The 24460-nt window shown below is 53.6% G+C and overlaps 1 protein-coding gene across 3 annotated transcripts in view; it reads left to right on the forward strand.

The window, feature by feature from the left end:
• The first annotated feature begins 18409 nt into the window (after positions 1 to 18409).
• The window catches only part of ZNF787 (zinc finger protein 787), a 30187-nt gene continuing 24136 nt past the window's right edge, over positions 18410 to 24460 (forward strand). For 2 of the 3 annotated variants that reach the window (XM_077130676.1, XM_077130675.1), the window contains exon 1: positions 18410 to 18772. The gene's annotated coding sequence lies outside the window, so the exon portion shown is untranslated. Of the gene's footprint in view, positions 18773 to 19208; positions 19377 to 24460 lie in introns of those variants that run through there. The other variant, XM_077130678.1, reaches the window with a different exon arrangement.

Genomic DNA, 24460 nt, shown 5'->3' on the forward strand with positions numbered 1-24460 from the left:
TCTCCTTGACAACGGCTCCCTTTGCGTCCCCCACCCGGGCCGAACTAAGCGGGCCGCTGGGTTTTGCTGCCCGAATCCGGACGTGAGCCGGCCGTGCGGGTTCTGAGGCGAGGAGTGCGCTGGGCAGACCTGAGCGCCTGGTTCGCAGCTGCTTGTTCTCCTCTCTCTTGCCTCAACTACCCACTCTGTGAGTTGGGGAGCAAACGATATGTCAATTCAAGTTGTCGGTAACTTGAAACCAAAAGGGATAGGAAGTCACGCATATCCAAGGCCAGCTTCACGCCCACGCGACCTGAGCTGTCGCACAGGGTCCTGCGCTCAGAAGGAACCCGTGCTTGGCTTAATCCTTTCCTGTGGCCATCTTGGAAATCTTGTTTTGAAGATGAGACCCCACGTTTTCACCTTGCCTAGTAGGCGGCCTTGGAGATACCACCTAGATGGTTTGCGCATTGCCTGCACGCCGCCGCGGTTTCCCCAGCATTCAGGATAGGGCCTAGTATACAGTAAGTGCAGCCCGAATATTGGAATGAAGGAATGACTCCCTGGAATGCGCTTCCTCCACTTTTTCACATGCTAGCTCTGTTCCTTCTCCATGGCCTAGTGCAGATGTCACCTCCCCCCAGGAAGTCTTCCCAGAACACCCTTTCCCCGGTGAACCTGAATGAAGTACCTTTCTAACCCTCCACGGTGTTCTGTTTCTGTAAGAGTAGAATTAAGTTTAGCTTTCAGACAAAATGGCACAGAATGGGAGAAACGCAACTTACTAAACTAAACAAAAGGCTGAAAAAACAGCTCAATCGGGTCTGGTGGACAGGGGAAGGAGAAGGACTTTGAAGCCTAGAAAACGTGCCAGATCCTTATATGGGTAAAAAGAAGCTTAAACAAGTAATGACCAGGGTCGCTGGGATGTGAACATAATCAAAATTGGGAACTCTTGGTGGGAAATTTGGATAGGCTGTAACCTCTGGGGTATCCAGGAGAGGGACCTGCATGTTAAGCTTAGGGCTTATCTGTGGGGTTCTGTCGCCTGGCATGCCGGCCACCACATTGTGGTTACACACCCGTTCTTGCAAGCTCGTGAATAAATTCTCCACAATGGGGTGAGCTTTTATTCTCTTTCAGGTACAGCTTTCTTTCCGATAACTTTGGAGGCTCCTCTGGGGTCTGAGGCTTCGGAGGGGGACCTCCGGGGTGGATGAGGGAAAGTCTCCCCCCTTAGCTGAGTGTCTCTGACTGCACTTTTGGGGGCCTGCTTCCGATAGCCGGAAAGACCCAAGACCAGATGCGTAGATCTGCCGATTGTGCACAAGAAAAGGGGAAGGAAAAAATCTGTCTCACAGTGACCAGGCCAAGATAAAAAAGAAAAAAAAAGAGAGAGAGAGACTATTAAGTATTGCGTTGGTGGCCTAGGAAGTTCTGATGGGTCTGAAGTTAAGTGTGTGTGTGTGTGTGTGTGTGTATGAGATGCTTAAAGTGCATGTGGACTCCAATCTGCAGTTCCCTTCTCCTGCAAGGGAAAGGGCTGGAGACAGACGAAGTGAAATGGAGCTGAGAGAAAGGAATCCAGACAAGACTCAGAATGGGAAATAGAACCAACTCATGTTCCCCCTGGGGAACCAGAGGGTCAATTTAGGCCAATTGCTCCACCCATTACAACGCACCAACAGCTGAGGAAGGAGTTAGAACAGCGTAAGAAAGATATACAGAATTTTCAATTTTGGGGGGCTTCTGAGGGAAAAAGAGTGAGAACATAGAACCGTTGAGTACCTAAACCCCCAGAGAGAAGTACCTATTGGACCAGGGCAAATCAGTTATATAAACACCCCATTGACAAATACAGAAGTAAGGAATTCAAGAAAGAGATAAAATCATTAATGGACATTCCAATGGGGCTAGCCACACAACTGGATCAATTCTTAGCCCCCAGTTTATATACCTGGTCCTACCATGTCCATCCTGAATATGGGAGAAGAGAGGAGAATGGCGAGGAGGACAGCTGTGAGAGAATGGGAAAGCCAGCACCTGCCTGGACAAGGGGTGATGGCAGAAAAGCAGAAATTCCCTGATGAGACCCCCAATTGGAATAATAATGATCGGGAGAGTAGAGCACAAATGAAAGATCTTAAAGACCTCATTACGCAAGGGATAAAATTGGCTGTACCAAATCTTAGGACTTAAATAGGGCCTTTGAGGTGACTCAAGAAAAAGATGAGACTCCCTCTGCTCACCTGCAAAGGTTGAAGGACCAGGTGAAGAAATATGCAGGGATGGACTCTGATAGTCCTGTGGCCCAAGGACTGCTAAAGTTCAGCCACATAAAGGGGTCTTGGCCTGACATTCAGAAAAAGATCCAGAAATTGGATTGGTGGATGGGTAAACCACTGGAAGACTTATTAAGAGTCTCAGAAAGTGTTCGTGAGAAAGGAAGAGGAAATGCAGAAGCAGAAAGCTAAAGTCATGATGAGCATGGTCAACCACATGGTCAAGAAGAGATTAGAGGGCGGGCCACGATGGCTCAGCAGGTAGGAGTGCTTGCCTGCCATGCCCAAGGACCTGGGTTCGATTCCCGGTACCTGCCCATATAAAAAAAAAAAAGGAGAAGAGATGAGAGACCAACCAGGGAGGAGACAGGCAGCGGTGAGATAGAGAAATAGTATGGACTAGATGGGATAAAGGGGCAAGGGGGACATAGGACTCCACAGGGTGTTATCATTGTGGGAAATCTAGTCATTTCAAAAGGGAGTACTTGAGTTTAAAGAAAGGTCAGATGATACCCCTGATGAATTTTGAGGACTAAGGGCAGTCAGAGACTCCTCGTCTCAAAAGCCCACCAGGAGCCTTTAGTAAATCTGAAGGTGAGCCCATAACAGGAAGAAATTCGATTTTTGGTAGACACTGGGACAGCTCGATCTGTGAACCACATCCCAAAGGGGATTGGCTTCTCCAGTAGTTCCCTTACAGTTTCAGGAGTAAAAAGGGAAGGAATTATAAGTCTCCTGCTATACATCCCAGAAGCTAGGAGTAACTTGTTGGGACAGGACCTGATGGTACCCTTGGGACTGGACCTAGAGATAAGGAATGGCCAGATAGAAGTTGCCTTAGCCTTGCTTACTGAAGAAGATGAAAAGGACAGCCAAGAAAAAGTAGGGGTGAGGGAGGGAAACAGGGAGGGGTGGGGAGGTGTTACAGGCTTCCCCTATCAAAATCAAAATGAAAAGGAAAGGGGAGATGGTTTATCAAAAACAGCAGCCCATCCCATTGAAGGGGAGACAGGGACTTCAGCTCATCACTGAAAGTCTCCTTCGAGATGGGCTCTTGGAAACCTGTATGTCTTCTTTCAGCACTCCCATTCTACCTGTCCAAAAAGCAGATGGCAGTTGGAGGATGGTACAGGACCTGAGAGGCCATCAACCACATTATTCAAGTTAGACACCCCATGGTCCCTAACCCTTGTACTCTCCTTAGTAGGATCCCTTACCATCATCAGTGGTTCACTGTAGTAGATCTGAAGGATGTCTTTTGGGTCTGCCCTCTTGATCCAGAGAGTAGAGACTTGTGTGCCTTTGAATGAGAAAATCCCTTTACTGGAAGGAGGCAGTAATATAAGTGGACAGTCCTACCCCAGGGCTTCACAGAATCCCCTAATCTCTTTGGACAGGAACTAGAGAGTGTTGGAAAAATTTTCAATCTCATCTGAAATTACGTTTTAACAGTATGTAGTAGATCTTTTAATATCAGGTTAAAAAAAAAAAAAAAAAAAGGAGGTTGCCCAAGCTACAAAGGGTCTGTTGAAATTCCTAGGAGACCAAGGATTAAGAGTATCAAAAAGTAAACTATAGTTTGTGGAAAAAGAAGTTGAATATTTAGGCCATCTCGTAAGTGAAGGAAGAAGGAAAATAAATCCACTAAGAATTTGGGCCATAATTGGATTGCCTGTTCCCTGGACAAAGAGGGAACTAAGGAAGTTCTTAGGATTACTGGGGTATTGTAGGTTGTGGGTAGGCTCTCAGACTTAAGTACTATACCAAAAACTGCTAGAGGAAGAGCCCGCGGAATTAGAACAGAGGGAAGGGGAAGTAGGAGCCTTAGAAAAACTCTAACGGGCACTGGTACAGGTGCCTGTTCTGGCTCTCCCCTCCCTCGAGAAGCCTCTCCATCTGTTTGTTACAGTGGATAAAGGAACAGCCTTAGGGGTACTAACCCAGGCCTGAGGAGGCCAAAGGAGACCCATAGCCTTACTTTCTAAAATTCTGGATCTGTCTCCAGAGGATGGCCTGGATGTGTTCAGGCTGTTGTGGCAACTGCTCCCCTAGTAGAAGAAAGTAGGAAACTGACCTTTGGAGGGGCATTAGTGGTCAGCACTTCTCATCAAGTCAGGACTATTTTATCTCAAAGGGCAGGGATATGGCTGATTCCCGAATCCCGAAGTATGAGGCAGTCTTAATGGAAAAAATGACTGGTCTTAACCACAGACAATAGCTTAAAACCCAGCCTCCTTTCTTTGGAAAGGGCCTGACCAAACAGAAACTCTTGAACATGACTATTTGGACTTAATTGAGTATCAAACCTGAGTTTGGTCCGACTAGGGAATTCCCCTTACATTCAGGGGGGAAATTGTTCATAGATGGGCCCTCTAGGTTCCTGGAGGGAGAAGGGCACAATGGTTATGCAGTTATGGACCGGCTAACTTGTGAAGTAAGAGAGGCTAGTTGATTACCCAATGATTGGTCAGCCCAAACTTGTGAATTGTATGTGTTAAACCAGGCCCTCAAATTATTAGAAGGAAAAGATGGCACAGTCTACACTGACTCTAAGTACACCTTTGGAAAAATTTGGGAAGAAAGGGGGTTAATAGTTGGGAAGGAAAGAGAGGGGCTTTTGTGTGGTGGACTACCCAGTGTCTGAGATGGACTGCAGCTGGAGGCTGGGGCGCACAGATATGGCGAGACCTGCAGCTAAAATAACCTTCTACAAAGGAACCGCCCTGTCAGATTGCCAGAATCCCCGGTGCTATCCTGTACTGATAACAATTAAGGGGGCAGATAAAATCAATCTCACCCAGTCAGGTTGGGGTTCAAACAAGTACACGTTCTCTGATAGAACATATGCAATGGGGGCAGATGTCACGGGGAGATCCTCTGTGAAGTTTCCATATACAGTTCCTCCCCCCACCTTCAAGCACTTCCCTGACAAAGTCCTTTCCAGCTACCTCTTCAGTAGCACCCAAGGAGACCCAGCCGGGGGCTAATTCCCCAATTCACAGTGATCCGGATGACATGGGAAAATAGGATAGCCCTAGAATGGTGCTCGCTGAGAAGGGAGGTATTTGTGTAACAATTGGAGGTAACTTACACATTCATCCCCAATAATACAGCCCCAAATGGAACTGTCACCACAGCTTTGCAAGGCTTAATGGCCTCATCTGAAGAATTGGCAGAAAATTCAGCCATTGATAACCCCCTCAGGGTTGCCCTGAAAGCTGGTTTCAGGCTGTTGTGGCAATTGCTCCCCTAGTAGAAGAAAGTAGGAAACTGACCTTTGGAGGGGCATTAGTGGTCAGCACTTCTCATCAAGTCAGGACTATTTTATCTCAAAGGGCAGGGATATGACTGACTGATTCCCGAATCCCGAAGTATGAGGCAGTCTCATAGAAAGGGGTGGAACTGCCCATGTTAACTCATTTCATCTAGCTGGAGTACTCGCAGCACTTGGGGGTTGCATTATCCCATGTGCCTGAGAGTTAGCTCAGAGATACCCTGAGGCTGCCCTAACCAAGCAATGCATGTTCAGTACAGGCAAAACAATCTGTACCCCCTTAAAGAGGAAGATCCCTACGATGAGGACCGGGAAAAAGCTCTTATCGAGTTTGAAAAGGAAGTAGAATGTGAAAACTAAAATGGCTCAAAAGAAAGAGGGGGGATTTGTAAGAGTAGAATCAAGTTAACTTTCACACAAAATGGTGTGGAATGGCAGAAACAAAACTTACTAAGCAAAAGGCTGCAAAACTAGCTCAAACCGGTGTCCCGGACAGGGGAAGGAGCTGGCCTCCATAGTAAGCCTAGAATTGGTGCCAGATCCTTATATGGGTAAAAGCAAGTTTAAGCAAGTAACGACCAGGGTCCCTGGGATATAAAACATCATCTAAAGCGGGAGCTTTTGAGGGGAAATTTGAATTAGACTACTCGGATAGGTTGTAACCTCTAGAAGGATCCAATCTGCGAAGAAACAGGGGAGGGGCCTGTGAGTCAGGCTTAGGGTATAAAATTTGTGGCATTCTGTCACCCGGCTCACCACCACATTGTGGTTACACACCCATTCTTGTAAGATCATGACAAATTCTTCTTCTCCACAGTCGGATGAACGTTTATTCTCTTTCAGGTACAGTGTTCTTTGTGACCCCTCCATCTCATGCTCTGCTTTTTGTGACTGCCTGGCCCACTTTGTGATTAGGGGCTCAATAACAAAGACTGAGTCTTGTTGCCTGTGGTACCCAGTTGCAAGCTTCGAGGCCTGCCAGTGAATGAGCAAATAGGGATTGAATGGAAGTGGTTCTTATCCTCCTTCCCAGGCCGGAGGGTAAGAATTCTTTTGGCAGCAAATTTAGCCCATGCACTACTGAACCTTCTTGGGTCCTTTGTAGCACTACTGTAATTATCTATTACTCAAAATAATAATTAATGTTTTCTCTTTGTATCATGCTTTAAAGCAGGGAGCGCCTCCAGGGCAGGGACAGGGTTTGGTTCATCTCTGAGTCTCTAGCATCTGGCACCTGGGAGGCTCAGCCTGTATTTATTGGATAAATAGATGGTGGCTAAACAAGTGAAAGTGTGAAGGGACAAGTCAAGGGAATGAGTGAGGGGTGTGTTGATGTCTGTTTGCACTCCCACAGAGTGGGGGGGGGGGGGCAGGTCCCTGGGGGTAAGCTTGAGTGTGAGGCATCTTTGGGTCCTCAGGCCCCAAGAAATGTTTGAAAATTAATAATTAAATTAATGAATTGCTTAATGATGGGAGCACATTGCCCATTATCTTATTTTACCCTCATAATCACCATGTGAGATGGGAACACAGATCAAAGCACCAGTCTCTTTTATAGGTGGGAACAGTGAGGCTCAGCTAGGTAAGTGTAATTTCTCCAAGTGACACAGCAAGAGGGAGACAGAGGGAGCCTAGACCCAGGCTTTTTGACCCCAGGTGTTATGAGCTTCTCAGTGATGAGGGAATCCAGGCTCACAGAGTCCTACCACACCCCAGAAAGCAGGTGTTCCAGTGATCAAGAGAGGAATGTCCTCTTCTCTGGACATATGTCAGTGAGCAGAACCTACGCAGAAGAGAGTCGAGCAGACCGTGCCCTTGCCGCTGGGGTGGTGTCTGCTTGTGTTTTCCCTACATGGAACCCAGATAGGTACATTTCTCCACCTTCCTTGGGAGGACAGTAGTTCCAGCAATGATCAGTAAACATGGGGCATGTTTCCTGCACAATCTCATTTAACACTCACCACAACTCCCTGAGGTTTTCACCCTAAAAGGGCATAAGGTGGGTGGTAAATTATCCAGAGTTATTATCCAAATCACCGCAGAGATGAAGTTGCAAAAGGAAGCAAAAGTTAACATGGGAGGAAAAAACTCACCAATGAAACCTAGAAGGTACAAATGGGCCTCTTTGCAGCTGTGCTGCGGAAGGCACATATGACATGAGGGAGTCACATCGTGCCACCCAACAACTCTACGCCCAATTCATCTTTTAACTTTTCTGAGAACCAGGGCATAGATTCATATTTGCAATTATTGCCTGTATTTTGTAAAATAAGCTTACTTTTAAGAACAACTGCTAATTTGTCAAGAGGGAATCCCAACCCAACCTTAAAGTAACTTGCTGGCATAAATATGAAATACAGGTGCCTGTGTTTAGTAGTTTTTTCCCAATGTCAATAGCCCCTGCATACTGAGGCCCTCCTGGCAGGACCGGAGAGGTCCAGAGGCTCCCCACCAGTTCCTCCAAAGGAAGAGCCAAGAGTTGCCACCCAAAGCATCTGGCTCCAGGGTATGTGAGCTTCACCCTCTTAGCGATTGGGCCCACCCACCCAAGTGGCACCCCTGGAGAGGAAGTTCAGAGCCCCAGGGGGAATCGCAGCATTCTGTGTCATGCTATAATGTCAGGAAAAACTGCTGAAGATCACTTTTAGTTAAAAATAAACTCTTGAAACAACACGAAGAGAAAGGATGGAAGTGTCCCTCGACACCTCTTGGAATTCATACTGGACTTTTTATAGCTCTGGGAACAATGTGCTAAAAAAAATTTAACAGGATTTACAGTTCGTTTATTTACATCAACTAATAACACTCATGACCCCTTGTTAATTTTCTCATGTCATTATGTGACTGCCACAGTGAGTTTCACTTGCAATGAACTCAAGCCTAAAGGGTCATGATATGTATTTCTTACGAAGTGAAAATAAGCTTTGTAGTTAAGTCAGTCTTTTGTTAATCTTTTTTTTTTCTCCTTGGATATTAACAGCCTTAGAGAACACTGAATTATATATTTGAATGTGGCTAAAAGGAGGAAGTTTTTTAGGTTGTATATATGTTATTCGAATAAAAATAAAATTAAAAGAAAACACAACAGCATAGGGTTCGACAACTCAGTGAATCTGTAAACGTGGGCTATAGTTAACAGTGCAATTATAAAAATGTTCTTCCATGAATTGTAACAAATATACCACACCTTAATGCAAGGTGTAAATAATAGGGTGGTGTATGGGAACTTGTATTTTATGCATGGCTTTTCTGTAAACCTACAACTAATCTTTTTAAAAGCATTTTAGAGAATTGAAAATACAATGTTTAGCTAAGTCAGTCTGATTTGGGGATTTTTAATTCTTTAACAGATATAGTTAGTGAAGCATTTTAGTGAGAAAAACGTTTTGTTTTTAAAGAAGAAATGCACATTTCTGCTTTCACATTTCCTTTTGGAATTATATCTGTGTATGTATAATCCTCAATTTCTAGCCTCTTCCCCATGGGGTTGATGTGAGTTAAATGAGAATGTAAGCAGAGAGCACAGCCCAGTGTCCTGTATAAATTTTAGCCAATTTCATCACTCATGGACAGTGATAAAAGTTAAATGAGGGAATGCCTGCAGAGACCCACCTGTTGCCACCTGGACTTTCTGTCCGGACAGCTGTCATGTTGACTCCGGCATCCATTCCCTTGTCTCTGGTAGCCACATCTGGGTTTCCCCAGCAGGGTGGGCAGGCCTGGCCCCTGTGGCAGTTGGAGTGGAGCTGGCGTCACCTCAGGCCCAGGAGAACAGCACTCTCCCCCCAGCCCCTGTGATTGCCTCAGGGGGCCCAGTCAGCCAGTGATGCATCAGGGGGCACTTGTCAGGGCAAGCAAGAGGAAAGCAGGCACCATCTCTCTCACCTGACTTACCTACATGAAAATAGGCGGGAGACCATATGGAGCCCTGGAGTGAAAACGCTATCAAGGAAAGCAGGGTGAAAAGATGGCAAGAAACCAGGTCTTGGTGACACCGTTTGACCTCTTGGATTAAACTGCACCTTTTTTTGTTATCCAAGCCAATAAATGTCTTCCTTTTTAACTATGCTTCTGTCTCATACAACCCAGGCCCTAACTGTTATGGTCTTTCTAGTTTATGACAATTCCTGGGGCTTGAAGTCCTTGAGATTTGTTAAAATTGCACGGTGTACCCCAGAGAACCTCTTTTGTTGCTCAGATGTGGCCTCTCTCTCTCTAAGCCAACTTGGCAGGTGAACTCATTGTCCACCTCCCCAATCATGGGACATGACTCCCAGGGGTGTAACCCTCCCTGGCAAAGTGGGACAGAAATCCCAGGATGAGCTGGGACCTGTCATCAAGGGATTGAGAAAACCATCTCGACAAAAGGGGGAAGAAAGAAATGAAACAAAAGAAAGTTTCAGTGGCTGAGAGATTTCAAACAGAGTTGGCGGTTATTCTGGAGGGTATTCTTATGCATTATATAGATATCCCTTTTTAATTTATGGTGTATTGGAGTGGGTGGAGGGAAGTATCTGAAACTCTTAAGCTGTGTTCCAGTAGACTTGATTCTTGAAGATGATTGCATAACTATATGGCTTTTACACTGTGACCATGTGATTGTGAAAACCTTGTGTCTGATGCTCCTTTTATCCAGGATATGGACAGATGAGTAAAAAATACAGATAATAAATAAATAATAGGGGGATAGGGGGTAAAATAAATTCGGTAGATTGAAAAACCAGTGGTCAATGAGAGGGAGGGGTAAGGGGTATGGGATGTATATGTCCTTTTTTTTTTCTTTTTCTGGAGAGATGAAACTGTTTTAAAAATGGTTATGGTAATGAACACATAACTATGTGATGATATTGTGAGTCACTGATTTTATAATATGGGTGGACTATACATGTGTGGATATTTCTCAACAAAAATATTTAAAAAAAAAATTGCATGGTGTGGCTAACCACCTGGATCCTGGAATTCTAAAATGCCAGAACCAGAAGGGACCTTTGAGGAAGCCTCAAGTAGTCTGAGGTTCAGCTGGAAGAGTTTGAGATTCAGATGGACAAGGAACTGAGTCTCAGCTCTGCCCCTGCTCGCTGGGCGAGTTGCACGAGAGGCATCACTTTTCTAACGGGGATGGTCCAGCGAGGTGGTAGGAGCCCACGGAAGACGTTCCTCCTGGTTGAGCCTTGTGAAGTGAGCTAGGTGAAATAGGGACAGGGTGTTGCAGGTCGAAGGAGCAGCTGGAGCAAACACCTAGCAGTGGGGAGATGGCAGTGCATCTGAAGTTTTCCAGTCTATGGTTTTAGACTAGGAATATCTTAGGGGTGAGTCTGGGAGAGTGAGTGGGAGCCACACAACGGGAAAGGTCTTGGAGGCCAGGCTGAGGAGCTATGACTTATCCTGAGGCAGTGGAAAGCATAGAGGAGTTCTGAGCAGGAGAGAGCCAGTCATCTTGGGGTGTGAGAAAGCTCTTTCAGAGCTGATATAGGGGAGAAGCGAGTGAGCTGCATTCAAACCCCAGCCCCACCAACTTACTGTGAGGCTTCAAGCATATTACCCGTTTCTCTGAGCCTCAGCTTTCTAACCTGAGACTCAGACTAGAGTCCGCCCTGCCTCCTCCCACCCTGGATGTGAAAATGCTTTGAAAACTTGAACATCTTCTATGAATGCTGGGCATTCCCTTCAGTACAGAGCGTCTCCAAATTGAGTGAACCGTGTAATGGTTAGCAGCACGGCCTTTGATGCCAGAGCTAGAATTAACAAGACACTGTGTCGCTTTGGGCCTGTAAGCTCCCCTCTCTGTTTCCTGTTGCGTGAAATGAGAACTATAGTTCGTATCCATATTAGTTAGGATGCACTCAGTTGCAAGCACTAGAAAGTTCAGCTCAACTTGCTGAAATAAAGGGAGGATTTCTTGGCCAGCAAGAACATCCTGGAAAAGGAACAGCTCCAGGGGTGATTTGATTCAGCTGCTCAAAAACGTCAAGGGTCTGTCTTCTTTCCTGCCCTCCGCTCTGCTTGCTGGGGCCCAGGCTCTTTCCTCAGGCTGGGGTCCCTGTGGAGGCAAGGTGGCTGCCACCAGTCCTAGCATCACCTCCTTCGTCCCACCACCCAGAGGGCAATACCCCAGGAGAGTCCATTCCCAGGACACCACGGACAACACTCCCCTGTCACACTGGAACGAACTGGGTCATATGCCTGCCCAGAAGTGGGACAGTGGAGCGGGACTACACGGATTAGCTCCGCCTGTTGTTCCTGCTTCCTTAATGCCAGGGGTGGAATTACCTCCAAGGAGGAGGTGTGGGAGGAGGAGGAGGGGAGGGGAGGGGGGAGGGGACATGGAGATGTCGGCCAAACGCGGCGGGTAAAGTAAAGCACTTACCACCGTCCAGCCCATGGTGAGAACTCAAGGAAAAGGCTGCGAGTTACTGTGATAAGGGTGGGCACTCGAGGAGGTGAGCGTGTGTGTGTGTGTGTGTGTGTGTGTGTGTGTGTGTGTGTGTGTGTGTGTGTGTGTGTGTGCGCATCACTCTGTGCAGCAGTGGCACTAGAGCAGCTGAAAACTTCGGGTCCTGCGTGCTGGCTGCAGCTGTTCCCATCACTCGGCGTAAAAACGCACCATCAGGAGAAAGACACGAAGGAGGCGGAAACGGCTGGTGGGGGGTGCTGTGCTTCCGGCCCCACGTCTGTGAGCCTCTGTAAGCTCCGAAGCACCGGTGCCATACCATGGGAAAGGCGGCGGGGAAATTGCCTTGGGAGACACAGGACAGAAACCCACCTTTGTTCTCTGTGGCCAAAATGGGCTTTTCTTGCAGGGAGTCCGGGGGACCCCACTTGATGAACAAGCAAACCTCAGGAGAGGTAGCTGCGAGCCTCAGGATGGGACCCGTGCCCGCCAGGCCACCCCTCTCGCCTCTGTGCTACTGCAGGCCGGCTCCTTTGGGGGCTGTTCCAGAGGTGGGTGGACGCCCCAGGGGAGGCGGCCACGTGGGTTGGAGGCCACTGGCAGAACAGATCTGTGTCTCTCTCCATACTCGATTCAGGCCATGGCTTTAGGTTCGAGTTCCTGGAGGGACTATCAGACTGCCCAGGATCTGAAAACCCTACTACTCAGGGTCGGTGAAGCTGCTATACCAGGCCATGATGTCACCGCACATTAGGAGCTATTTCTTGACTATTTGACAATCTCAAGTGGGCACTGGGTGGGCGAGAGCCTCTCTCCAGGGTGGCTGTTCAGAAAGGCCCGTTCCTTGTGGGCACCCCACCCCCTGCCGCCCACGCCCTGTTCCCTGGTCCTGGTGCCTGTGGGAAGCAGCACGCGGGGACAATACTGAACTCTGGAATGGAAGAGCAGGTTTTTCTGGTCAAAGACCCATCTCTGCTGCAACCCCTTCCTATGTTTGGGAAATATCCCAGCCTTGGTTTGGTTCCCAGAGAGACTCAGAAGTATCCATGGCGTCAATGGGAAAGAGGGTTATTTCCCTCACGCCGGCACCGAGCCTCTTTCACACACGTGCACCCAGGGCCTCTCCTGCTTCCTCCAGCTGCACTTCCCGCTGTGCCCGGGGGCTGGCCCCTGGGAGGGATGGCAGCAGAGTCCAACCCTCCCCTTTAAGGGTGGGACTCAGGAGTCGCGCTCTTCTGAAGTAAATGCAGCAAGAGATGGCCGCATGGGCACACATCCCTGCAAATATGGCTGGGAAAGGTTTTTTATTCCGACTGGCTATTCCCCAGCTACAAATGGCTACCGAGGCAGCAGCCTTCGCATAGCTAAAGTTCCCAATGTGGAAACCCTGTGAGAGGAGGGACTTCTGTCTTCCTTACCAACGACGATGGCGTTCTCAAGGTGTAGAACAGTGCCTCCCCAGCAACGTGCCCAGCAAATCTGGAGAGAAACCAAGGAGCACAGGGCGCTGATGACAGCGACGGATCGGTGGTAATAGTTAGAAAAGATGTCACTGGTGGCGGCATGTCCTCCCTGCCACCCGTCCTGGTAAGGCAGAGCCATAGTATGTGCTGCCAGCTTCCTTCCCACACCGAGCAGGAGCGTCCCGCGCAAGCAAGGGGGACCCCTGGCGAGTGCAGAGGCCCCGGAGACCCAGCAAGACCAGGCATTGGTTTCTGCTTCCCCCCTTGTCCCTGTGCCCCAGGGTCACCCCCATCGCACACGGCAGCCCCACCCCCACCCTGTGGGACTGGGGCAGTGGCTGGGCGCGGGCCCTTTCTGGAACGGTGTCCTCTCACCCTCCAGCTGCGAGTGCCAGCCTGGCAGCGCCCTCGAGGGAGACCCAGACGGAGGCCCGGCCGGCTGAGCCGCTCCCACGGCCCTGCCCACGGAGACGCGTGCTGTTTTCACGTTGCTAACTGCTGCAGTCTTCTGCTTCGTGGAAACATTTAATTAGAGAGACGGCAATTAAGGGAGTTGGTCACGGGAACTGGTACCCGTGGTTCTGAGAGGTGGAAGTGAGCCGCCTGGACTAGGCAGCGGCATGGGGAGTCCACTGGCTCGGAGGAGGGGCCGCCTCGAGACCCTCTGTCTCATGGCGAGGACCCTTGTCCTGAAGAGGCGGCAGGACAACCCCGGGTGGCGTGGGGACGCCGAGGGGGGGCAAGTGGACCCCAAAGGCCCACACTTCCTCATCTCACCCCAGGGGCCTGACCCAAGGGGCAGGTCGGCTTCTCACCTTCTGGAGACCACTGTGCTGAGATAATGAGCAACGCGGTGGTGCTGGGTGACCGGAGGGTCCTTCCCCAATGGGGGAGCCCACGGGGAGTGGAGGAGGCAGCCCCCGTCCCCCGGCCCATGAGCACCGAGGATGGGCACTAGGCGACACGGCTCAGGGGACACCAGTGCCACTGGAACATTAAAAACGTTAGTATTTAATTTACTGTATCAAGTGCTTTCCCTCGGCTCTAAGAACTATTTAAAAATTTACGTTTGCAGTACTTCTGAAGGTGCCACCCCCTTGCTCAGAAGACACGGCCAAGACACACAAATGCGGGGCCAGACCGGGCTGGAGCCCAGGCCACCCCTGGGGACGCACGCAGCGCCTGCGGGGACCCTGCCCATCGTGGTCACCAGCAGTTCCCACCTGCCCTGCATGCTGGTCACCTGCGGACCAGGGTAATCTCCGGTTCCCTGGGGTTCAGCCAGCCTGTACTGTTCCCTGGAAATAAGGGGAGACCCGGGCGGGGGGCCTTGCAGTGAGAACACACCACCTTACACTGCACCTCTATAAACCTCAGGGACCTCACGACCTCTCGGGCCGCTCTCCTGTGGCCACTGAGTCCGGCCTGCAGAGGAGCTCTGCGAGAGGATCCCCGGCTGCAGTGCACAGCACAGCTGCAAGCCGCTGCGAGCTGCCCTGTGGCTGCAAGCTGTGGCCCTTCAATTGCTTTCCCGTGTCCCGCCATGCCCTGCGGAGCTGGGGCTGGTGTTTTGGTTGGGTCGGGGATACATACACTGCGTTCTGTACTGTGCTTGTCCTGCCCGGGGCAGCTGGGACCATCCAGAGCCCTATGGGTCCCTGAGACCACCTGGCGCACCTGTGGTAATCCTCCTGGTACCTGGCGGCCCCTCTGCTGGCCCTCAGGGCTCGGGTTGTGCCTAGTTTCCTGTGCCTATGACATAAACCTCCCTGCAGGCTAAATAAGGTCACTGGGTAGCATCAGCACCCGCAGCTGATGCTCTAGGACTGGGAGGTCGTGAGGTCTGTCAGGGGGTCTCCGATGGTGCCCGGTGGCTGGCCCAGCTGGACAGAACACAAGGCACAGGCGCAGCCAGCCTGGGGGACACGTGTGCACCACGGCTGAGGGTGTAAGTGGGCGCCTCCATAGTCCCAGGCGGCACAGGTACCTGTGGTCCCTGCCGAGCTTCCTCGACGGTTATGAAGTCTCGGGACACACAGCATGGCAGGGGTGTTTAGCTTGCCTTGCTTGGCGAGAAGCCCTCCTGTGCCGTGCCAGGATGGACAGCCCCCGAGGCACAGGCCACAGGGCAGTGAGGTCCATACTTTCATCCTAGTGGGGATGTCAATTCTGGTTTGGTTTCCAAGCAGAGAGCTTTGGTGGTGGGGGGGCGGCATTTTGCAGGCTCCACAGGGAGTCCCTGAGGGTGCTTTCTGCCTTCCGTGACGCAAAGGCAGCCCAGTCCGGTCACAGGGCTGGGTGAAGAGTGCCCCGCATGCCATCGGCAACAGAGGGGGACAGCTCCTCGCAGATCCAGCAGGCTGATGGCTTGTGCATAGCCGTGAATGTCTATGCCTAGTCTAGAAAGCTGCTCACTTAGAGCCACTTAAGACACAAGAAGTGAAGAGTGAGATGAGCAGAGGGGTTGAACAGGTCTTTCTTGCCCACCGAGCACACGGCAATGACAACTGTTCGGCTGGGGGTCACCTTCCCTGGTGGCTCGGTGAGAGGTTTACACCACCAGCCTGGAGCTGGGTGGAGGTCCCTACAGCATTCAATCTATACACGTGACACTGCACATGGATGGGTCCACATTGCCTTCTGGAGACAGGGCCCAGGATTAGTGATACGGGCCTGGGAAGGAGGTGGGGGCTCCGAGGGGCTTACCGCGGGCTCCTGCTCTAACCCTTTTCTCAGGGGCTCAAAACCCCAACCACGGCCAGGGCCACTGGACAAGGGGTGACCCCGTGGGCAGACGTGGCAGAGAAAGTAGGATGCTACTTGATGGCCCCCTTTCCCGTGGCTCGGCTGCCCCAGCTTTTGCTGCAGGTGGTCCAGCAGTGAGTGCTGAGAGGGCCAGGGCTGCAGGGTCACAGGTGCATGGGTGAAGGGTGGTTGCTCCGGCCTTTTAATGTGCTGCCAAGTGTTATAGGTCTAATTGCTGTCTAAAAACTCTGTTTATCCCCTCTTGGGTGTAGGGAAGGTGGAAGTTCCACTGATGACCCTTTTCCTCCACCCGTTCTTGTCCCTCACGGCCTGTGAAGTGGGCTCCTTGGTCACCTGCAAGGCGGTGGGGGCCCATACATTACACCTGGTTTCTGTAAGTTGGGTTTCCCTCTTTGCAGGGAAGGCCTTCAACCCTCTCAACACATACGAGACCATATTTTTTGGCCTGATAACCATAAAGGCCCACTATAGTCTACTTGCCATCTTGTGCATGGCTGCTCTGCTCGTGCCAGCTGGCAATGGGGCTGGTCTGAGGCCACTGCATTTGGCAAGAAGGGCACTGGATGCAAGGAGTTAGGATGTCCACATGCTTTAACAGCAGTCGTGTTTCCTTGGAGAGAGCTCCCACTTAGCTCAGCCTCCAGCAATTGATGTGGTGAGCTGCTGCCCCAGGCAAAATTCACCTGTTGATTTTGACAAGATAATACAGCTCAAACATCAGTGTCCAAAATGTGCTCAGGTGCAGGTGTAAGTCTGCCGCCCATCTGCTCATGGGACCTGCTGCATCTTCAGGCCCTGCTGGGGTGATCCACAGCCACCGAGGTTTGCACCTGGGCGTGTGATCTGCACCTGGTGCGCCTCCTTTGGCCGTCGTTGGCGCACACCACGCCCACGTCCCCTCCTAGACCCAGCTCTTGTATTGGGATCCGCTGCAGCTGCGTCCTCCAAAATCTCTCTTCTTCAACTCCAAGAGCTTCCAGGACCTGGTCAGGCCCTTTGGCGTTATGGGGCGTCCCCGTGCTCACGCACCGGTCTCCAAGGGTTTAAATCCGGTGCCCCAGCGCCCCGCACGGAGAGTTCCCCGTGCCCTCGAGGCTCGCCAGTCGTGCTGCAAAAGCAGCCTCTGGTCCCAGGGCGCCACCCCCTTGCTCAGGCGCGCAAAAGCGCCTCAAGGAGACGCGGGCGAGCTGCGCACAGGCTCATCCAAAGGGGAGCTCCCAGCCAGGAGGCGCGGCCGGGGGGCGGCCCGCAGTGCCCGGGTGACCGGGCCAGAGGGCGGGAGCAGGGAGGGCAGTGGCCGGCGCCTGGTCGCCCTGGGGAACGCGTCCACTCCTGGCGCACGCACCGCCTGCGGGGACCCTGCCCGCCGTGGCCCCAGCAGTTCCCACCCGCGGACCAGGGGATACGTCCCGCTTCCCTGCGGCTCGGCCAGGGCCCCAGGAAACGAGACGCGGGGGCCGAGCCCTTGCAGTGAGAAAATACCTGCCTGACGGTAGCTTGAGATATCGCTGTATTTTCCCGAAAGGATCCTATTAAATGGGCAGTGCACGCCTTAGGGCTCACGCCGGCCGCTCCGTTTCCTCGGCGCTGCCTGTGAATGCAGCGACTCCGACGTGGGGTTGTCCTTATACCCATTTGACAGATGAGAAACTGAGGCTGAGGAGGGATGTGACCCACAGACCCCGCAACCAGGGAGCCGCGGGTCTCCATCTCTCCGACTCCCACGTTCGGCGACGGCGATAACAAATAAGAACCATACACCATGTGCGATTCAGGCTAGGTTAGAGAGAGCACTGCGGAGGGAGGACACTGCGGCCCAGAAATGACTTAAAACACACATGTTCTCTCCCGCAGCCCCCCTGAATCGGGAAACCCTTGGCGAGAGCCTGCGCCCCGCGCCCCGCCGCCCCTCCTCACGTGCAGACCCCCAGGCACCAGACCAGGCCCGGGAACGTGCAGCGCGCAAGACCTTGCCCACGCCAAGCACCGCGCGCCGGGCTCTTAGCTTGGAGAGGAGGGGACAGCTGGGACGGCGGCGGGGACACGCTGGGCAGTCGTGGGGCGCCGCCTGAGCCGCAGCCGAGGACCCCGGCAGGGAAGGGGTTATGACGACAGAGAAGCCCGGAGGACCGGGCGTGGCACGAGCGGCCTCCCCCGCGCCGTCACCCCCGCCCCCCGTCCCGCCCGGCCTGGGCTGGAGCCGGAGGGTCCGCGCAGGCGCAAGGCGCACGCCCCGACACCCGGAAGTCTCCGCCTAACGGGCCCAGCCCGCGCCTCCTGGCCTGGCAGGGGGCGGGGCCCGAAGCCCCGCCGCGCCGGGCGCCATAGAGCAGGGGCGGAGGACCTGTGTCCTAGATGCGTCCGGAAGTGGCGGACGCCCCAAACCATAGAGCTGGGGGGCGGCCAGGGGTCCCCGGCCCGCCTTCCTAGAGCGGCGAGGACAGGCTGGCGGCCAGAGAAGGGTGGGGGCAGCGGCGCGGGCGGAAGCGGCCGGGAAGGTCACTTCCGGCCTGGGCGCCCGTCCCCCTGACCCCAGGGTCTGAGTCGCCGCTGCCACCATCCGCGCGGGAGGAGAGAGGAGGAAGCAGTGCTGCGCGGCGGCCCCGGGACTGAGGAGGTGAGGGGCGGGGGCGGGCGGCGTGCGCCTCGTGGGGGGCGCGCTCCCGGACCCAGGCTTAGGGAGGGAGGCCGAGGCGGGAGGGAGGGCGCGACTGGCGAGCGCGCGCGCGTGCGCGCTGAGGGGGGGCGTGAGTGGGCGCGCGGACGATTGCGCGTGCGCGCCTCCGGGCGGGGCTGGGGGCGTGGGCCGGGGGCGCGCGCTGGGGGGAGCCCGCGAGCCTCGTCTGGCCTGGAAGGGCTGGAGGGAAGGAGGGAGCTGTCTGGGCGGGGATTGCGCGTGCGCGGGGCTGGGGCGCGCGCCTGGGGCAGCGAGCGCGGGCGTCCCCCCGGGGGCTTGGGCCGGGGGCCTCGGCGGCGCCCCCCCTGCGGCCTCTCGGGGGGCGGGGGCCCACGTCCGCCCCGCACCCCCACCGTGGCCGGAAGTGGTGGCGACTCTGGGGGAAGTTGAGGCCCCGACGGGGGCAGGCGAGCTTTGCTGGCCGGGCCGGATACGGCGGCCCGGAGGGGACAGTCACAGCCCCGGCCGGCCCGCCGGCCCTTTCTCAGATAGGCCGGTCCCGTTGCTGCCCCAGGCGGGCCGCGAGTGGCCTTTGATCCGACGGGTAATTAGAGGGATTCCGGCCGGCGGGAGGCTCATTCATTCCCTCCCGCCGGGCGGGCAGGAAACTCGTCCTCGAGAGGGGAAGTGACTGGGCCAAGGTCAGTCACCGCGTGGCCCTTCGGGCAGGGCGAAAACGTGGCTGGAGCCCAGCGGCGTTTCCTGAGGTCTCCCAGGGGCCAGGCTCCGGAGGTTGTATGAGGCACCGAACCCCGCCCCTGTGCCCCCACCCCAATCTGCGAGGAGACGGTCGTAAAGAGGAACAACCCGCCGCGGGGTTAGGCGAGCCCAGGGTGGTGTCATCAGTCAGAAAAGTGACCAGCAGATACGGAAGCCAGCCAGGAGTGCAGACCTAGGCTTTCCTGGTGCCAGGCCCTGTGCTGGGCACCACGGACAAGTTGGTGAACAAGGGCTTGGGGGCAAGGGGGAAGAGACCTTGACTGGACAGAGTCGCCATGCAGAGTGACCACAGGCCTGAGAGGCAGGTCTGCGGAGCTGTGGGAGCCCAGAGAAGGCATCCTCACTCAGCCCAGTCCAGAGGCAATGGTTAAGGATTTAGGAAAGGAGACTTCAGTTTATTTTTCAGTCTTGTTTGCTGGTGTCAGGCCCTGTGTTGTGTAGTGCTGAGGATCCAGTTGGGAATCTGGCCTCAGCTCTGGTAGTACGGAGCTGTTGATCCTTGCTTATCTCCTATGTAAGACTGTAATCCTCTTTGGCTAAATGGAGTAGACGTTCACCTCCCTGTCTCTGCCACAGCCAGCCCAGTCCCCCTCCTGCCTCAGCCCCAGAGTGAACATTCAGAACAGATTCCTACTTGTCTTAGATCATGTCTTGTCCCTTTTCCTACTGGAAGCCTTCCCTGATCTGTCTCCCACCCCTGTCCAGGGCTGAGCTGATGAAGGAGAAGGGTTTGATACTGTGCCTGGCTTCTGGTAAATTTGCCAGCATGAGAGGCACTGCAGTGGGTTAGCTGAGAGCTCGAGTCAAACCAACCTGGGTTCAAGTCCTTATTCCACCACTTGTGATCTTAGATAAGTGGCTCACCTCTTAGTCTCCTCTTTGGTAACACGGGGAATGATAAGGATGTTTCCCTCAGTAGGGAAGCGTGCAGTGCTTTAACTTTAGAGCCAGAACAGACAGACCTCAGAGAAGTGGGCACAAGATGTATGGAAAGGGTTCTGGAGCCAGGCTTTCCTTCGTTCCAGTCTTGGTTCTGTCACTTCCAGCTCTGTGACATGTTACTTCCCCTTTCCCAGGCTCAGTCTCCTCTTTTGTGCGGTAGATAGTATAAGCCATGGTTCATGACTAAGCATTGTCCATTGAGGCTGTCACATATGCCAGACCCTGTGTGTAGGGTGGTAGGTGCTAGGTGGTGGGAGCCCAGAAGAGGTGCCCAACCTAGCCTGGGTGACACAGGATGGACTTGTGACACATGTCTCCTAAGGCTTCCTGTGCTGGGGCCATTGCTGGGAAACCCTGTCTGAATCATCCTATCCCTGTCTTAGAGTAGCCCAGAGACCCGTGAGGGAGATGTGTAGGAACAAAAGCACAGTAGGAGGGTTGAGGGGGCTGTCAGAGTAGCCCCAGGAGCTGAAGGAGCTCAGAGGGAGAGGCATCTGGTTAGGGAACGCTGTCCAGATGAAGTTGCATGTCTTAAGTCTAGAGGGATAGAGAGATCAGCCAAGAGACCTTGACTGGGAGTACAGGAGGATGATGGTGAGCTCTGGGAAGCGAGTGGCTGGGGTGCAGGGGATGATGGTGAGCTCTGGGCGGGGAGTGGCAGGGGTGCAGGAGGATGATAGTGAGCTCTGGGTGGGGAGTGGCCGGTGTGCAGGGAATGATGGTGAGCTCTGGGCGGGGAGTGGCAGGGGTGCAGGGAATGATGGTGAGCTCTGGGCGGGGACTCGCAGGGGTGCAGGGGATGATGGTGAGCTATGGGCGGGGAGTGACCCGGGCTGCATAAGGATGAGGGTGAGCTCTGGGCGGGGACTGGCAGGGGTGTACCAGGATGATGGTGAGCTCTGGGCGGGGAGTGGCAGGGGTGCACGAGGATGAGGGTGAGCTCTGGGGAGGGACTGGCCGGGGTGCAGGGAATAATGGTGAGTTCTGGGCGGGGAGTGGCAGGGGTGCAGGGGATGATGGTGAGCTCTGGGCGGGGAGTGGCAGGGATGCACGAGGATGAGGGTGAGCTCTGGGCAGGGACTGGCAGGGTTAATGGTCCAAGGCTGCCCTGGGGGTCTTTTTTTGATGGGCACACAGCTCTCAGGGGCACCTGTGCTCAGAGCTGTGTGAAGTCACAGTCCTTGGTACCCCCAACCACTCATTTGTCCTCTGTGTTTCCCAGACTTCCCACGTGAAGCCTCTGTGGAGGGAGAGAGTACAAGTCCAGTGACGCTTGCTGAGAGCTTGCAAGTACCGGCTCCCTGCCTGCTGCTCAGTGTTATAAGCTCTCTGAGGCCCTGGAACAGAGATGACAATGTTTTGTGAGGATGGAGCCTAGGCTCCAGGTCAGAAGCCCCAATCCCTACAGCAGGATTGGAACTTAGGTCTGCGTGTGATTCCAGAGCCAGTGCTCTTACCCATAATGCTGCTTCCTCCATCGCATAATTTCTTCAGGCCCGGGCTGCAGGGAGGAGATGGTTGTTCTTACAAAGGCCTCCTGGGTACTAGTCATTGGGTTGAGGACCCTCGGGTCTCAGCCAAAGGGGCATAGTGACACAGAAACTACTGTGTGCCGGGCCTCTGGGTGGTTTGGGGTCTTCGAGACCCAGTCGCCCTTCCAGGTTATTTGCAGTCTAGTGGAAGGAGCAGATGTGATTTTCATCGACAGGACACAGGCAGTGAGTGCTGTGATATAGGGGGCAGGAGGCCTTGCAGACTACAGAGGGGCTCACACAGTCTTGGGAGAGAGAGGTAGACTGGAGGCCCGGGCAGTTGCTCTGTGCCAGTAACCTTGTTCTGGAAGCACAGCCATCGAGCAACCTGCCAAGCCGAACCCAGGGCTGTGTTCGTTTTGCCAGGTGGCCTGGAGCTCAAGAGCTGGGGTCCTCCCTGGCAGGGGTCTCCGGGCTCTGTCTCTGCCTCTTGCTTTTGCCCTCTGGGCTCAGAGTGCCGGCTTCTTGGTCACATCTGAGCGGTTCCGTTTGGTCCCTGTTTCCTGAGGCCCCCAGGGTGCCAGGCTTTGTGATTTGGGCTCCAGCGATGCCTCAGACCTGGGTCTGCCGTGGAGCTCCCAGCCAGGTGGTCAGAGTCACAGATTTTCTGAAGCTGCGTGTGAGCAGGGTCTGTGCTGAAGCACACAGCCGTGTGGTGGTGGGGTGGGGTAGGCGTGCCTTAGAGGTAAGAAGCATAGGGACCTCTCCCTAATGAAGGCAGTTAGGGGTGTAAATGCCAAGTGTTCCAAGGATCAGAAGGCAGGAAGCCACCATGGAGTCAGGCAGTTCTGGGTTTGGCTCAGCTCATTCTCTTTTCTGCTATATGACCTTGGATTCGCCACTCAGCCTCCTCACCTGCAAAACAGTGCTGACCCTTGTGGTTGATGTTTGCTAGACACCTACTAGGCATCCGGCTCCTGTCTGAGCACTTCAGCATGTATTATCTCATTTAATTTTGACAGTAACCCGTGAGAATGTGAAGCAGCTTGCCCACAGTCCATAGCTGGTCGGTGGTGGGGCCAGATTCCAGCCCTAGCAAGCTGCCTTGCAGGATTGCCCGCTTAGCCCCTGCACTGTACTCGCCACCTCTCCTTGTCCCACAGAGCTGTTCTGAGGATTGGTGATTATGTACTTAATGTGCCTTGTACTTGGTGTCTGTAATTTAATCTGTGCTTGTGAATGTTGCCTGCTGGTATTTGTTAGGAGATAACTGAAGCTGAGGAAAGGTGGAAACCTGGGGAGGCTTTCTGTAGGAGGTGTTACTTATCCTGGGCCTTAGTGAATATACCTGGAGGAAGAAGACTAGTGAGGTTGAAGGAAACACACACAGAAAAGGCCAGGGATGAGAAGGCCACAACCCAGGCAGAAAGTGAGGGGGGACCCAAGTAAGATGGCCTGCAGATGTGTTTTTGGATTTGTTTCTTTTTTTGGCAGGAAGGGTGTTTGTAGCAATTTTTGACTACCTGCTAGCGCTTAAGAAGCAGGCACGTACACATGTCCACCTGGGTATCTGGAGCTGTCTTGAGGAATCGGATCAGGAGACACTGAATGGCAGCAGTTGGGCAGAATGGGCTATGGCTGCCTGTGAGGGGACCGGCACCCCTCTCAGATGGGCCTTCACCCGTCACAGTCGATTAAGGTTCTTGAAATTCTGGAAATTTCTTGTGGGGAAAGTAAAGAGTGGTGACTGGGAGTGTAATGTGTCTCCATCCTGACTCCACACGTCACTTTTCCAACCTGGCCCCATGGGGCCTCGTGTATTTGCCCAGCCGCCTGAGCCACCTGGGTCTGCCAAGGGTCTGAGCAGGGAGTGGCTGCCTCGGGTCGTGCCCAGCGGAGATGGGTTGAGGACAGGTGTGTGGGGTGGATTGAAGCAGAAGGGATGGCAGGGCTGAAGAAGGGGGTTGAGGCGGAGGGTTGCGTGCGTCTTTGCTGACTCTCATCCGTCAGGTCTATGGATGTGGAGCCCAGCTGCGGGCTCAGCCCTGGACACCGGGACAGTGTAGCGAGGCAGGCCTGGGCTGGCCCAACCAGAATGGATGGCAGGGGCAGGCAGACCCGAGCCAGTCCATGGGGAAGATGTGTGGGACAGTGCTGAGTGCTGGAAGGACGTGAACCCTGCGGTTGATGGGGGCGACTTGGGGAGGGCTGGGGAGGAGGTGGCATTTGAGTGGACCCCTGAAGGCCAGAAGGAGCCGGGAGCAGGGCAGCCGGCAGAGGGCGTGAGCCTGAGTGGTGCCTGGGGCCAGGCCTGGCTCCCTGGGAGTTTGGACCATGTGCAGTGGCAGGGGTGGGGGGTTAACAGGGAAGTGATGGGAGCTGGCTCCTGTGACAGTCGAGTTGAGCTGGAACTCACCGTACAGCTGCCCCGTTTATCATGAACAGGCCGTCCACAGGGCTGTGCAGTCATGAGCATCATAAATCTTAGAACACT

Source organism: Tamandua tetradactyla, chromosome 16, assembly GCF_023851605.1.
Source record: "Tamandua tetradactyla isolate mTamTet1 chromosome 16, mTamTet1.pri, whole genome shotgun sequence".
NCBI classification, from domain to species: domain Eukaryota; kingdom Metazoa; phylum Chordata; class Mammalia; order Pilosa; family Myrmecophagidae; genus Tamandua; species Tamandua tetradactyla.